Below are 13,670 nucleotides of genomic sequence, written 5' to 3'. Positions count from 1 at the left end.
TAAATCTTTTTAAAAAATGGACAGTACAGAGCAGTGATGGCATCTGTAAGAGGGACCTCTAGTAAGTGGTGTGCTGTGTGTCCCTGTGCACATATTAAGGAGGACAGTTAATTAGTGCCCGTCATAGAACGTTCTTCCAGTGTCCTTCTCTAAGAGATGCAGTTTATCTTTATAAAGGTGCTGCTGTTTATGATGATAATAGCTACCATTTATTATATTGCCTTAATTTATTGCTTACTGTGTACCAGGCACTATACAAAACACTTGACATAACTCATTTAATCTTAAATCAAGGAAGCAGATAATAGTATCATTCCTATTTTACAGATGAAGAAACTGAAGTATATATATATAGAGAGAGAGATGAAGAAATGTGCCTAAGGATATGTAGCTAGTAAGTGATGAACTGGGATCAGAACCCAGGTGGTCTGGCCCTGCGGTCTAAACTCCAATGTGAATTGAGCATGTTTATTAATCAGTTAGCATTGGGAGGCTAATGGAATTTTGTTGAAGACCCAAGCCACATTTGTTCTTTCTTTTTCCTTCCCTTCCTTCCTTTCCTTCCCTCCCTTCTCCCTCCCTTCCAAAGATTTTATTATTTGTCAGAGAGAGCGGGAGCGAGGGAGAGTGAGAGCACATGAGCAGGGGGAGCAGCAGGCAGAGGGAGTAGCAGGCTCCCCGCTGAGCAGGGAGCCCAAGGCAGGATTCGATCCCAGGTCCCTGGGATCATGAGCTGAGCCGAAGGCAGACACTCAACCCAGGCATCCCCCAAGCTAGATCTTTCTGTACCAATCTGGTATCAGATGGATTTTGGAAATATAAACAGGATAGAGTACATGAAAGTTCACTTAAATTTGTTTAGTCAAACAGATGGTTTGGTTGGCTTATCTTTAGGCGCCTCACCCTAAATTGTTTTCAAAACCACACCCAAATCAGTTTCAGTAAGCCACACTAGAGTATTGGTTTAGGGATTGAGTTAAAGTGAGAAATCTCAATTAACTAAACTATGCGTGTTGATACAGATAGAACGCAATAGTTTTTTTGTTGAAATATAAAAAGGTAAAATAAGATGAGCTTATAATAGAATGGTTTTTTTTTTTAAGATTTTATTTATTTGAGAGAGAGAGAAACAGCATGAGAGGGGAGAGGGTCAGAGAGAGAAGCAGGCTTCCCACTGAGCTGGGAGCCCGAAATGGGACTAGATCCCAGGACTCCAGGACCATGACCAAGCCAAAGGCAGTAGCTTAACCAACTGAGCAACCCAGGCGCCCCTAGAATGTTTTTATTTTTTATTTTTTTAAAAGATTTTATTTATTTGAGAGAGAGAAAGAGAATGAGAGATAGAGAGCATGAGAGGGAAGAAGGTCAGAGGGAGAAGCAGACTCCCTGCTGAGCAGGGAGCCCGATGCGGGACTCGATCCTGGGACTCCAGGATCATGACCTGAGCCGAAGGCAGTCGCTTAACCAACTGAGCCACCCAGGCGCCCCTAGAATGTCATTTTTAATTAAAATAATGTATTTTAGCTTTTAGTTGGTTAAACCTAATGTTCTTGAAGTTTCTGAAGTGAAATTTTTAGCATGTTACTTTTATATTCTCATTGGACATTAGATAATTAAAATATTTCCTATTGATAGGGTATCCACTATGTGTCAGATGTGGTGCTAGATATTTTACTTTTATTATTTCTAATTGCCCCAACAGCCTTGGAACCATATGACTTGAGAGGAAACTGAGGTGCAGGTCAGACCATGTAGTTTGTGGGGAAGCAGTGGAGTACTGCTGGCTCAAAGCTGAAAACCGTGCACCAGCAGGCCTCTTGGGAGTGAAGAACCACACCTCTGTGCCTCTGGGGAGAGGTGTTATTGGTGATGAGATAACTGGAAAACGTCATTCATGAAAATTAATTCCAGATGGTTAAGAACAAATGTTTAAAACTATAGAGGCTGGGGAAAAGCAAAATAGAATGTTTATCAGAGGTAATTCCTAAAAACTTTCTTGGAACATTTTGTGACATGTGCCTGTGAAGGAATGAGAACTGTCTCCTTAAGAGCAGAAGATCTCAGAAGAAAAGTTTGCAGAACTAAATATGCAAAATATTAAAATATTTGCTCATTGAAAAATAAAATTACAGAAGGTAATAGTCTGGGTAATCAAATATGACAAAAGGCCTAGGTATACTACTTTTTTAATTTGTCAGAATAACTCGTCAAGATTTTGTTAGGTAGGTGGACAAAGACGTTGGAGATGTAAATAAACACAGGAAAACCATTCATCCTTACCTGCTAATCAGAGAAATGACAAAGCAGCCACTTCTTTTTCTTTTTTTATTTTATTTTATTATGTTAGTCACCATACAGTACATCATTAGTTTTTGATGTGATGATCCGTGATCCATTGTTTTCGTATAACACCCAGTGCTCCATGCAGTACGTGCCCTCCTTAATACCCATCACCGGGCCAACCCATCCCCCCCCCCCTCCCCTCTAAAACCGTGTTTGTTTCTCAGAGCCCATAGTCTCTCATGGTTCACCTCCCCCTCCGATTCCCCCCCTTTATTCTTCCCTTCCTTCTCCTAATGTCCTCCATGTTATTCCTTATGTTCCACAAATAAGTGAAACCATATGACAATTGACTTTCTCTGCTTGACTTATTTCACTTAGCATAATCTCCTCCAGTCCCATCCATGTTGATATAAAAGTTGGGTATTCATCCTTTCTGATGGCTGAGTAATATTCCATTGTGTATATTGACCACATCTTCTTTATCCATTCATCTGTTGAAGGGCATCTCGGCTCCTTCCACAGTTTGGCTATTGGGACACTGCTGCTATGAACATTGGGGTGCATATGGCCCTTCTTTTCACTACATTTGTATCTTTGGGGTAAATACCCAGGAGTGCAATTGCTGGCTCATAGGGTAGCTCTATTTTTAAATTTTTGAGGAACCTCCACACTGTTTTCCAAAGTGGCTGTACCAACTTGCATTCCCACCAACAGCGTAAGAGGGTTCCCCTTTCTCCACAACCTCTCCAACATTTGTTGTTTCTTTCCCTGTCCATTTTTGCCATTCTGACTGGTGTAAGGTGGTATATCAGTGTGGTTTTGATTTGAATTTCCCTGATGGCTAATGATGATGAACATTTTTTCATGTGTCTGTTAGCCATTAGTATGTCTTCTTCAGAAAAGTGTCTTTTCATATCTTCTGCCCACTTTTTGACTTGATTATTTGTTTTTTGGGTGTTGAGTTTGAGAAGTTCTTTATAGATCTTGGATACCAGCCCTTTATCTGTAATGTCATTTGCAAATATCTTCTCCCATTCTGTGGGTTGCCTCTTTGTTTTGTTGACTGTTGTCTTTGCTGTGCAGAAGCTTTTTATCTTGATGAAGTCCCAAAAGTTCATTTTTGCTTTTGTTTCACTAGCTTTTGGAGATGTATCTTGAAAGAAGTTGCTGTGGGCGATGTCAAAGAGGTTACTGCCTGTGTTCTCTAGGATTTTGATGGATTCATGTTTCATATTGAGGTCCTTTCATCCACTTTGAGTTTATCTTTGTGAATGGTGTTAGAGAATGGTCGAGTTTCATTCTTCTGCATGTGGCTGTCCAATTTTCCCAGCACTATTTATTGAAGAGACTGTCTTTTTTCCATTGCATGTTTTTTCCTGCTTTGTCAAAGATTATTTGACCATAGAGTTGAGGGTCCATATCTGGGTTCTCTATTCTGTTCCATTGGTCTGTATGTCCAAAGCAGCCACTTCTTACCTACCAGAGCAGGGAAATTTTAGTGACACCTTTGTTTCTTTTTCAGAGTATGTGAGCCGAAAAGGAAGTGAAACTTTATATTTAGTCCCAACCCATTTGGGGGTTTCTTTACTGTGCACTTTCCTTTCCAGCGGCAGGTTTACCTTTCCAGCAGTTATTTTAGAGACCTAGTTTCCCCGCTGGCTGTTAACTGCGTTTCCAGCCCCCACCCTAGGCAAGGCCCTCCAGCTAGGATTTTTTAAAGGGGGTCACATTTTCTGGGATATTTATTTTATTTGCAATGTCACAATTATTTGAGAATGCTTTGCATTTTTGTTGGCTTGTTAAAATATGCTGTAGTTTTTCAGAAGTGTTCTGAACTGTTGTGTGGAAATAATTTTGAAGCGCAGTATGCCATGCTTTTGGGACCTGAACAGAATTGCCTCCCTAAGTAAAAGTGTTTTTATTCATTTGAAGCTTGGGCTGAACACCTTGATGGATTGTTTCTATTTAATGTAACTCCAAGAAGGTCACGCTGCAAAACCAAGGCTCAAGATTTTCCTAGACACACCAATATAAAATACTTGGGAAAGAATGAATTATTTGCTCATTTCAGAGCTGGGTTAAGTTGAGGTTAAAAGTGCTAGTATTACTTAGGTAGGTGTTAAATGACAGAATGAAAGGGATAAACTTTTTTTTCTTCTTGAAAAGAGCAATTGGCCTCTACTGGGCTTAACAGTGTCTCCTGTATGGACATACTATTAATGTTTCACCCTGCATCTTGAATTTCTTCCACAATTCCAATTACATAATTGCCACTTAGCATGGCTGAGTAAGATCAACAGTCAGTGGTTTCAGAATGTGAGTCTTTTCTACCGCCCTCCAAGTTGTTTTTCCCCTGAATTGAAAAGTTCTGTTTCTAAAATTTTAATCAGTAGCCTCATGATTTTAAGGTTTTATTTATTTATTCATTTATTCATTTATTTATTACTTATTTTATTTTTTTCAAGTAAGTGCTGCACCCAACATGGGGTTTGAGCTCACAACCCTGAGATCGAGTGTTGCATGCTCTGCGCCCCATGATTTTAAGGTTTTAAAAGCACTGCTGCATATACAGATGTTAAATAGTTCCATGTTTAACCATTTTGTCTTCATTTTTTTAAATAAAAGGGGTATGCAAAAATTATAGGGTTTCCCTCAGTCCCCAAATATGTAATACTTTTTATTTTTAATTTTAATTTTAATTTTTTTTAAAGATTTTATTTATTTATTCATGAGAGACAGAGGGGGAGAGAGAGAGAGAGAAGCAGAGGGAGAAGCAGGCTCCCAAGGGGCAGGGAGCCCAATGCGGGCCTCGATCCCGGGATCCCGGGATGATGACTTGAGCCGAAGGCAGATGCTTAACCATCTGAGCCACCCAGGCACCCTGTAATACTTTTTAAAATACGGGTTTTAGGCTCTCTGCTCCTCCCCGTTCGACAGACAGCCGCGAATTCTGGTGCAGTGCCAGCCACGTCCCTGAGACACGATGGTGAAGGTCGGAGTGAATGGATTTGGCCGTATTGGGCGCCTGGTCACCAGGGCTGCTTTTAACTCTGCAAAGTGGATATTGTCGCCATCAATGATCCCTTCGTTGACCTCAACTACATGGTCTCCATGTTCCAGTATGATTCCACCCATGGCAAATTCCACGGTACAGTCAAGTCTGAGAACGGGAAGCTTGTCATCAATGGAGAAAGTCCATCTCCATCTTCCAGGAGCGAGATCCCGCCAACATCAAATGGGGTGATGCTGGTGCTGAGTATGTTGTGGAGTCCACTGGGGTCTTCACCACCATGGAGAAGGCTGGGGCCCACTTGAAGGGCGGGGCCAAGAGGCTCATCATCTCTGCTCCCTCTGCCGACGCCCCCACGTTCGTGATGGGTGTGAACCACGAGAAGTATGACAACTCCCTCAAGATTGTCAGCAATGCCTCCTGCGCTACCAACTGCTTGGCTCCTCTGGCCAAGGTCATCCATGACAACTTCGGCATCGTGGAGGGACTCATGACCACCGTCCATGCCATCACTGCCACCCAGAAGACCGTGGACGGTCCCCCTGGGAAGCTGTGGCGCGACGGCCGAGGGGCTGCCCAGAACATCATCTCTGCTTCCACTGGTGCTGCCAAGGCTGTGGGCAAGGTCATCCCTGAGCTGAACGGGAAGCTCACTGGCATGGCCCTCCGTGTCCCCACCCCCAACGTGTCCGTCGTGGATCTGACCTGCCACCTGGAGAAAGCTGCCAAATACGACGACATCAAGAAGGTGGTGAAGCAGGCATCAGAGGGCCCCCTCAAGGGCATCCTGGGGTACACTGAGGACCAGGTCGTCTCCTGCGACTTCAACAGTGAGACCCACTCCTCCACCTTCGATGCCGGGGCTGGCATTGCTCTCAGTGACCACTTTGTCAAGCTCATTTCCTGGTATGACAATGAATTCGGCTACAGCACCCGGGTGGTGGACCTTATGGTCCACATGGCCTCCAAAGAGTAAGAGCCCCCTGGACCACCAGCCCCAGCGAGAGCAAGAGGAAGAGAGAGGCCCTCAGCTGCTGGGGAGTCCCTGCCCCAACTTACCCCGCAAAACACTGAGAATCTCCCGACCTCCACCGTTTCCATACCAGACCCCCTGAAGAAGGGGAGGGGTTTGGGGAGCCCTACCTTGTCATGTACCATCAATAAAGTATACTGTACCCAGCAAAAAAAAAAAAACAACGGGTTTTATATTTGAGAGCTATTGACATTCATGTAGGTACCTAAAATAATTCTAGAGAATTTTAACTACCAAAGGTTGATTTACTCACTGTTTATTAGTATTAAGTATGTTTTATTATATTCTAGAATTTTGAAACTGGCAGTCTTACTAATCAGAATATCAGTTAACTAGATCTTTCTGTTTAATTAATAGCCATGTCTGTCTACTGAGTAACTTCAGGGAGTTCCTTTGGTATTGAAATAGACCTGAAAGCCTAGATCTGGCTTAGGGGATGCTGCCTACGACTGAGGGAAGGTGCTTTCTGGCACCAGCTGTCATGATGCCACGGGCTGGTGGGTGGGACTTCATACGAAACACGATAGCGAGCGTAGCATGTTCACTCAACGACGGTGTACGCTGGGTATTGTCCCCCCGCTACCCACGAGAAAACTGCGGTACAAATAGCTTGTCCTGGGTATCCTCTTAGTGGGTAGCTGGGCTGGGGTTTGAACCCTCGTGACCCCAAAGCCTCCCTTCTTCCCATTAAGCATCATTGCCTCTTCACCGTTGTAGGACCTGAAGGTTGTCCGCTCACGGACTTTCCTGCCATCTGCTGCCTCCCAGGGAATATTGATTTCAGGCGGATCACAGGTGGAGAACAGAGCTGTCGGATCACTCAGAGACAGCCAGGCAAAGAGCCTGTTCTTACTTCAGCCAACAGATACTAGGGTGTGGGATGAAGGAGAGATTGATGGAAGTCTCTGTCTCACCATGTTGGCCTCTGTCAGTATTGTGGACTTGCCTGGTCCCATGGCTGCAGTAATATTCTGTACATGCTGCTTCAACAGCTGAAAGTATTGCCCACGTCCTACATAGTGCTCATAAGATCATTTTTATGACTTCTTTTTCATCCTGCTCCTTTGTAACTGCTCAACTTTTCCCCTGATACTGATTCCTTTGTTTGTCAGGGAAACATTCTCATCTCAGGCTAGTGTTGTTAGTCCCTCATGTGTTTAACTAGAGTGCAGAGTGGGTTTTTTCTTCCCTATCAAATGTAGATAGAATTTTCCTATGCTCACATGTATCTGGTCAACCTGTGCTTCCTGACTTCTGCCGTCTTTATGAGCCTCACTAGAGTACCATGCACACTCAGTTGTGAGGTCTAGAATTCTCCTCTCATTTTCCTGCCTCTGGGAGCTGTACTTGCTTGAGTCTTCAAATCCAGTCAGCTAGAGACAGGTATAGCTACTGTCTTGGTATACCAACTTTGGGAATTGACGTAATTCTTAGAAACTTAAAACCCAGGCATCTCAAAACACAAAACCCGATTTGATATACAGATTGTCCGTTTGCAATCTGGAGCTGCCTTGTGAGTGACAGACAGATTTGGAGCCTTTGAGTTAGCTACTTGTGTCCCCAGAGTCTTTTCAGTCACACTTCAGTTGTGATTAAATGAAGCAGAGCCATGGCTTTTCTTAAAATCGAATGCTCTGGAATCCAAATACTTAGATTAGCATTACCGGTCCGGAATGTGAGACCTGAATATGTATTTCTCTCTCTCTCTCTCTCTCTCTCTCTCTCTCTCTCTCTCTCTCTCTCTCTCTCTCTCCCTCCCTCCCTCCCTTCTCTCTGTGTGTCTCTCTTCCTATATATACATAAAGCAGTAGCCCTGTGAATATAGTAGGGAATGTAATACTGTAATACAGTAGTGAATACAGGTGAGTCTCTTGCCTTGTTGGGGTTACATTCTAATCGGGAGACAGTAATACTGACAACGCACACTTGAATGCTTCCTGTGTGTCACATCCTTGTTTCTAAGCATTTTACATGCATTGACTGTGTGAGGTGGTACAGTTGTTAGCCTTATTATTTCAGAAGTGGGAACTGAGGCCAGAGAAGTTAAGAAATCTTCGCAAGCTTACAGAGCCAGTAAGTGGCGGGGCTGGAATTTGAGCTCCAACATTCTGGCTCCAGAGTCTGTGCTCCAGCAGGGGTGATAAGAGCCTTGAAGGGAAAGAAAACCCAGGGTGACTTGAGAGAGCTGGGAGTAGGGGCTACTCTGAATAGTGTGTGCAGGGAAACCAATCTCAAAATTTAGAGGTGAAATTTGACTTAGAACTTACTCCTAAAATATGGAGTCAGACACTCAGTCTAGCTGGGTTAAGTTTGTTCTGGACAGAGTAAAGAGTAAGTCTAAAGACTGTATTGGGTGTGTTTGTGGACAGAAGGGAGGCTAGTGGACCTGGGACGGCAGGGCCGAGAGACGCTGGGGGCCAGACTGGGAAGGGCCCCGCTGGCTATGGCCGGGATTTCAGATTTTATTCTAGGGACCGTGGGAAGCCATTGGTGGGACATAAGCAGGGGCAGGACATGGTTTGACTGTATTTTTGTGGAGAACAATTTATAAGAGTTTGAGGGTAGAAGCAGGGAGACGAGACTAGGGGAAGATTAAGAGTCCTGTTTTGGACAAGTTAGGTTGGAGGGGACCTTTGGTGTCTTTGTTTTCTTCTTTCCCAAAATGTAAATGAAATACTTTTAATGCTTAAAATGATGATAAACTTTGTTTTATCCCTCTCTCCCTACCACCTGTGACATCACCTTCTCCAGAGCCTCCCTCCGCCGGCGCCTCCTGTCTAATGCCGTGACTTGCCTCCCCACCTCCTTGTGCATCCAGTGCCTTACCCATAGCCCTTCTCACCTGCCGACACACTGTGTGATTTACCGATTCCTCCTGCTGACTGCCAGGCCCCTCTGCTAGGACCTGTCACTTCTGTTTGCAGGCAAAGTGCAGAGCCTTTGAGAGTTTGGATTGTCCCCTCTACCGCAGTGGTGTCATGTCTACTGAAATGGCACAATTTTGAAAAGTAAAAACTAATGAATGTATGTAATTTGAAGCATAATTTTCCTTTGTCTCAATTTGTTTTTGACCTTTTTTTGGTTTATGGTTATTAAGACTTTTTCATAATTTCCCCTTTAAGGTATCATCTGGAATTTCTAAAGACTTCAGAGGTTTTTTTTTTTGGATATTAACCTAGTGCTAGCAGTATTGAGAAATAAATTATGTGAGAAATTATTATTTTTTTTAAGATTTTATCTATTTATTTGAGAGAGAAAGAATGAGAGACAGAGAGCACAAGAGGGAAGAGGGTCAGAGGGAGAAGCAGACTCCCCGCCGAGCAGGGAGCCTGATGTGGGACTCGATCCCAGGACTCCAGGACCACGACCCAAGCCGAAGGCAGTCGCTTGACCAACTGAGCCACCCAGGCACCCCGAGAAATTATTTTTTAATGTGTTTTTGAAACTAGTTGTAGTTGTGACAGAGATAGAAATACTCAGTTATCTGTCACAAACAATACAAATCCTATGAGCAAGAAGTGGTTTGGTGCTGTAGAATGCTCATGGGCCTGGCTGGGACCCCTAGGTGTGTCCAGCAATCACGGCCACTCCTGTGCGTGCACCGTCTGCCAAACACTGCTGAAAGCTCTCCAAACAGCATTTCGGATTCTTACGATACCTCTCAAGGTTACCATCAGCACATCCGGTTGATAGAGGAGAAAACAGAGCCAGAGAGAAGATCCTTGTCTGGGATCACACCGTTGGTGAGCAGCGCGGTGGACTCACACTGGCCTTGGTCTGACTCGAGACACACGCTAGGCTGCTGCTGTCTGCCAGTGATTCCCTGTGCGCCCAGAGTCCTCTCGTCTTCTGCGTCTGTTTCCCACTTGTAAAACGAAGGGGTCAGAGTTAAGGGGTCTCCTGTGGAGACCATTACAATACTAGTCCGAAGGCTACAAGGTCCTCACGCCTGCTCTTCTGCCTACTAACTCCTCAGTTGAACACACTTAGGGAGCACTTCCATGCGCCCAGTGGCAGGGTCAGATGCCGTTAGACCACAGAAGTTCATAAAGCAGGCTGGACTGTGTTCCTCTCATAGCTACAGACTTCAGGCCCGTGCGACCAGGGCGCTGTGCTTGCACTGAACCTTGCCTGTCATTCTCTAACGCCAGAAGGGAGGTGCATCCTATCTGATTCCTTATAGAATGAAATGCCCTTTGGTCCTTCAAGGGCAGGAACTCCAGGGTTTTTGGCAGCATGGAAATATTGGCTGCGAAGTAGAGCCAATATGGATTTAAAGAAATACTCCGTTTTAATCAGCCAGTACTGATTTAAAGAAATACTCGGTTATAAACGATTTTGATATGAACAGAATCGTTTTGGAGGAGAGCCTGTGAGGGGCTCATGTAACCCAATACATTCTGAACCCTTGCCATCTCTACTTAGGGTAAGACGGTCTCTTAGAACCTACATCTTATCACCTGTAAAATCAGGATAGGGCCACCCTACTGAAACACTTAACAGAATATAAAACTATAAAACTGTAAACATGTTTGATATCCTCATGCTGCTGGAAATCCAATATGCTGTGTACTCTGTTCATTTTATACCTTTAGTGGTGCTTATTATTAATGTTCTTAATGGTGTTATATTTTTAAATGTTTCTTTTTTTTATAAATTAAACTTAAAAAAATACATATGTATGAACTCTCCTGGCCATCTCAGTACTCCCTCTACCCAGATCCTTCTCACTTCTTACAAGGAAACCACCATTTTAAGTTTCTTGTATATTCTTCTTTCATTTCTTTATGCAAATACAAATATTTTTCTTATCCCTCCTTTCCTCCCCTAAAGGCACCATCCATCCATCATTCTTCGTATTTTTTCACTTGACAATATATGCTTATTTTTTTTTAAGATTTTATTTATTTATTTGATACAGAGAGAGCCAGAGAGAGAAAGAGACAGCAAGCACAAGCAGGGGGAACGGCAGGCAGGGGAGAAGCAGGCTCCCTGCTGAGCAGGGAGCCCGACATGGGCCTCAATCCCAGGACCCGGGATCATGGCCTAAGCCGAAGGCAGCTGCTTAACCAACTGAGCCACCCAGGTGCCCCGACAGTATATTCTTATTTTTGTGAAAACTAAACCGTCTAAAAACTTGTGTGCTCGTAATTACTTGGTAGCATAAAGGGGTTTCCTTCCCTATCAGCTGGCATAATTACTTTTCAGAGAGTATACCTTTAGGAGAATTTTACTTATGCTTGTGATTTTAAATACTTTCTGACTAGCTCCAAAGAGGACAACCTGGCTCTGTTTTCAGAAGTCCCAGAGTTAATAAAGTAGCTCACAGCTCGACCTTTGCGTGTGCAGAATATATATGTCTTAGCACGCTCAGCACTTGTGTCCTCAGTCTGTTAGCCCTGGGTGACTATTATCTTCAAAGTTTCCTTTTATCATTTGTTTTCCACGGGAACCAATTACTTCACGAGTAGGAACATTTAGTCACCAACCATTAAATTCTGAAAAAGCTGTTTGTTTTGTGGTCAGTGTTTTTAATCTCCCTTACTTATAACCCTGCCAAACTTCCCTACCTCCTCCCTCCCCCCAGAAAAATAAACAGAAATCCAACTCACTTACTTTTAGCAAGCCATGCTTCTGGAATGAAATTCAGAAAGAATTTTGTTTCAGTAAAACAGCAAGTTTTGAAAGACTCCATGACTTCAGTAAAAATATAGTGAAAAATAAAAATCATATAGTAATTGAAGGACAGGAATAGTATTACGAAGGAGTAAAAATAGAGAAAATGGTTGGCACTGTCAGAGGATAAAGTTGACTTTTGCTCTTGGTTTTGTGTGGTGGCTCAGGGCATGTGGCTTAGGACGTGTGGATCAGTAACTGCAGTGGAGACTCCTATGGAGTGGCCGTTACTTGTTAAATTGTGAGGCACGGTATATAAGATGACTCCTCCCGCATTCCTCTTTTGAAATCTGAAGTGCAGTTTCCTTTGTGGAATTTCTTGAAAAGCACTTGTTTGGGACTGTTCATCTTGGGGTTGTGAGTTCAAGCCCCACATTGGCGGTAGAGATTACTTAAAAATAAAATCTTAAAAAAAAAGAAAAGCAGTTGTTTGAGAGGAAACTGATTGATATGAGCGCACGTGCCATCTGAAAGTACTGGATGTCAGTTTTTCTGGAGGGAAGCAAATTTTGTGAAATGAGTCTTGGAGGATGATTTTGTCTTTCTTCACCATTCATCCACTTCACAGATCTTTATTGAGGGCTTCTTAGGTGCTAAATAGTGGGGAGAGAACACTGTGCTTCCTGCCCTTGGCCTGTGTCCCCCTTTCGACTTCTTGTGTGGCATTCGAGGTATGAGCTTGGCACTTGGAGCGAGTGGGCTTGGGTTCACGGCCTGACTTGGCCCTTTATTTATCTTGCAACTTCAGGGACTTGAAACTGAGTCAACTTTTCACCTGCAAATGGGGAACTGTCACAATTACTCACGTGGACTAATGTGGGTGGAAACGTGCTTTGTGGGGCCCTTTGTCACACGCCTATAAGGTCCTGTATGGGGCTCTCTTCTGGATCCCTTGCACTGACTAGATGCTTTCTTCTCACCTGGAGTGAGAAGCATTAGGTGTGGAGTTTGGGAAGTCATAGAAGTGATGATGATTTCTCTATCACGTTTTCTCATTTTTTTCCCCATGGTGCTCTTGGCTGCATTGTCTCATTTGAGTCATTAGGTTAGGAAGATATTCTTACTTAATGGATGAGGACTTCGTCGTTGTTGAAGTTATACAGTGGAAGGAGTGGGGCTCACCACTGACGCTGGGCCCAGTGGCCTGTCCGCTGCCCAGTACTGACCCTGGCACTGGAGGGTCCTGTTGGTGCATGAAGACCGTTTGATGAGAAGCGGTTAAGGAGGGCTAGTCTCCAAACCATAGTCTTGTTTTCAGATTTTTGCTTTTCCACTTAATGGCTGTGCATCCTTAAATAAGCAACTGAACTCTCTGTAACAGAGATTAAGAAGCTATAGTTAGGGGCGCCTGGGTGGCTCAGTGGGTTAAGCATCTGCCTTCGGCTCAGGTCATGATCCTGGGGTCCTGGGATCAAGTCCCACATCGGGCTCCCTGCTCAGTGAGGAGTCTTCTTCTGCCTCTGCCCTGCCCTGCCCTGCCCGTACCCCCCCCCCACGCCCCGACTCATGCTCTCAATAAATAAAATCTTTAAAAAAAAAAAGAAGCTATAGTTAAAAGAACAACAGCAGGTATATGACTGTATGTAAACACTAAATAAACTGAGGAAGATTTAGGCTGGGGACTTGTTAACTAACCATTCACCATCAGGGAGAGAGGAGGAAAGAGGA

The 13,670-nt window shown here is 43.8% G+C and overlaps 1 protein-coding gene and 1 pseudogene across 2 annotated transcripts in view; both read left to right on the top strand.

Annotated features, from left to right (window-relative positions):
• ADD1 (adducin 1) overlaps positions 1-13,670 on the top strand; it is a 91,500-nt gene that overhangs the window by 25,499 nt on the left and 52,331 nt on the right. The window lies entirely within an intron of this gene.
• On the top strand, positions 5,252-6,388 carry LOC114197643 (glyceraldehyde-3-phosphate dehydrogenase pseudogene; annotated as a pseudogene).

The sequence above is a fragment of the Eumetopias jubatus genome, unplaced genomic scaffold, assembly GCF_037043125.1.
Source record: "Eumetopias jubatus isolate StellerSeaLion01/CBP00866 unplaced genomic scaffold, mEumJub1_p1.0 scaffold_2, whole genome shotgun sequence".
Classification (NCBI taxonomy): Eukaryota; Metazoa; Chordata; class Mammalia; order Carnivora; family Otariidae; genus Eumetopias; species Eumetopias jubatus.
This window is presented reverse-complemented; position numbering and strand designations above follow the sequence as displayed.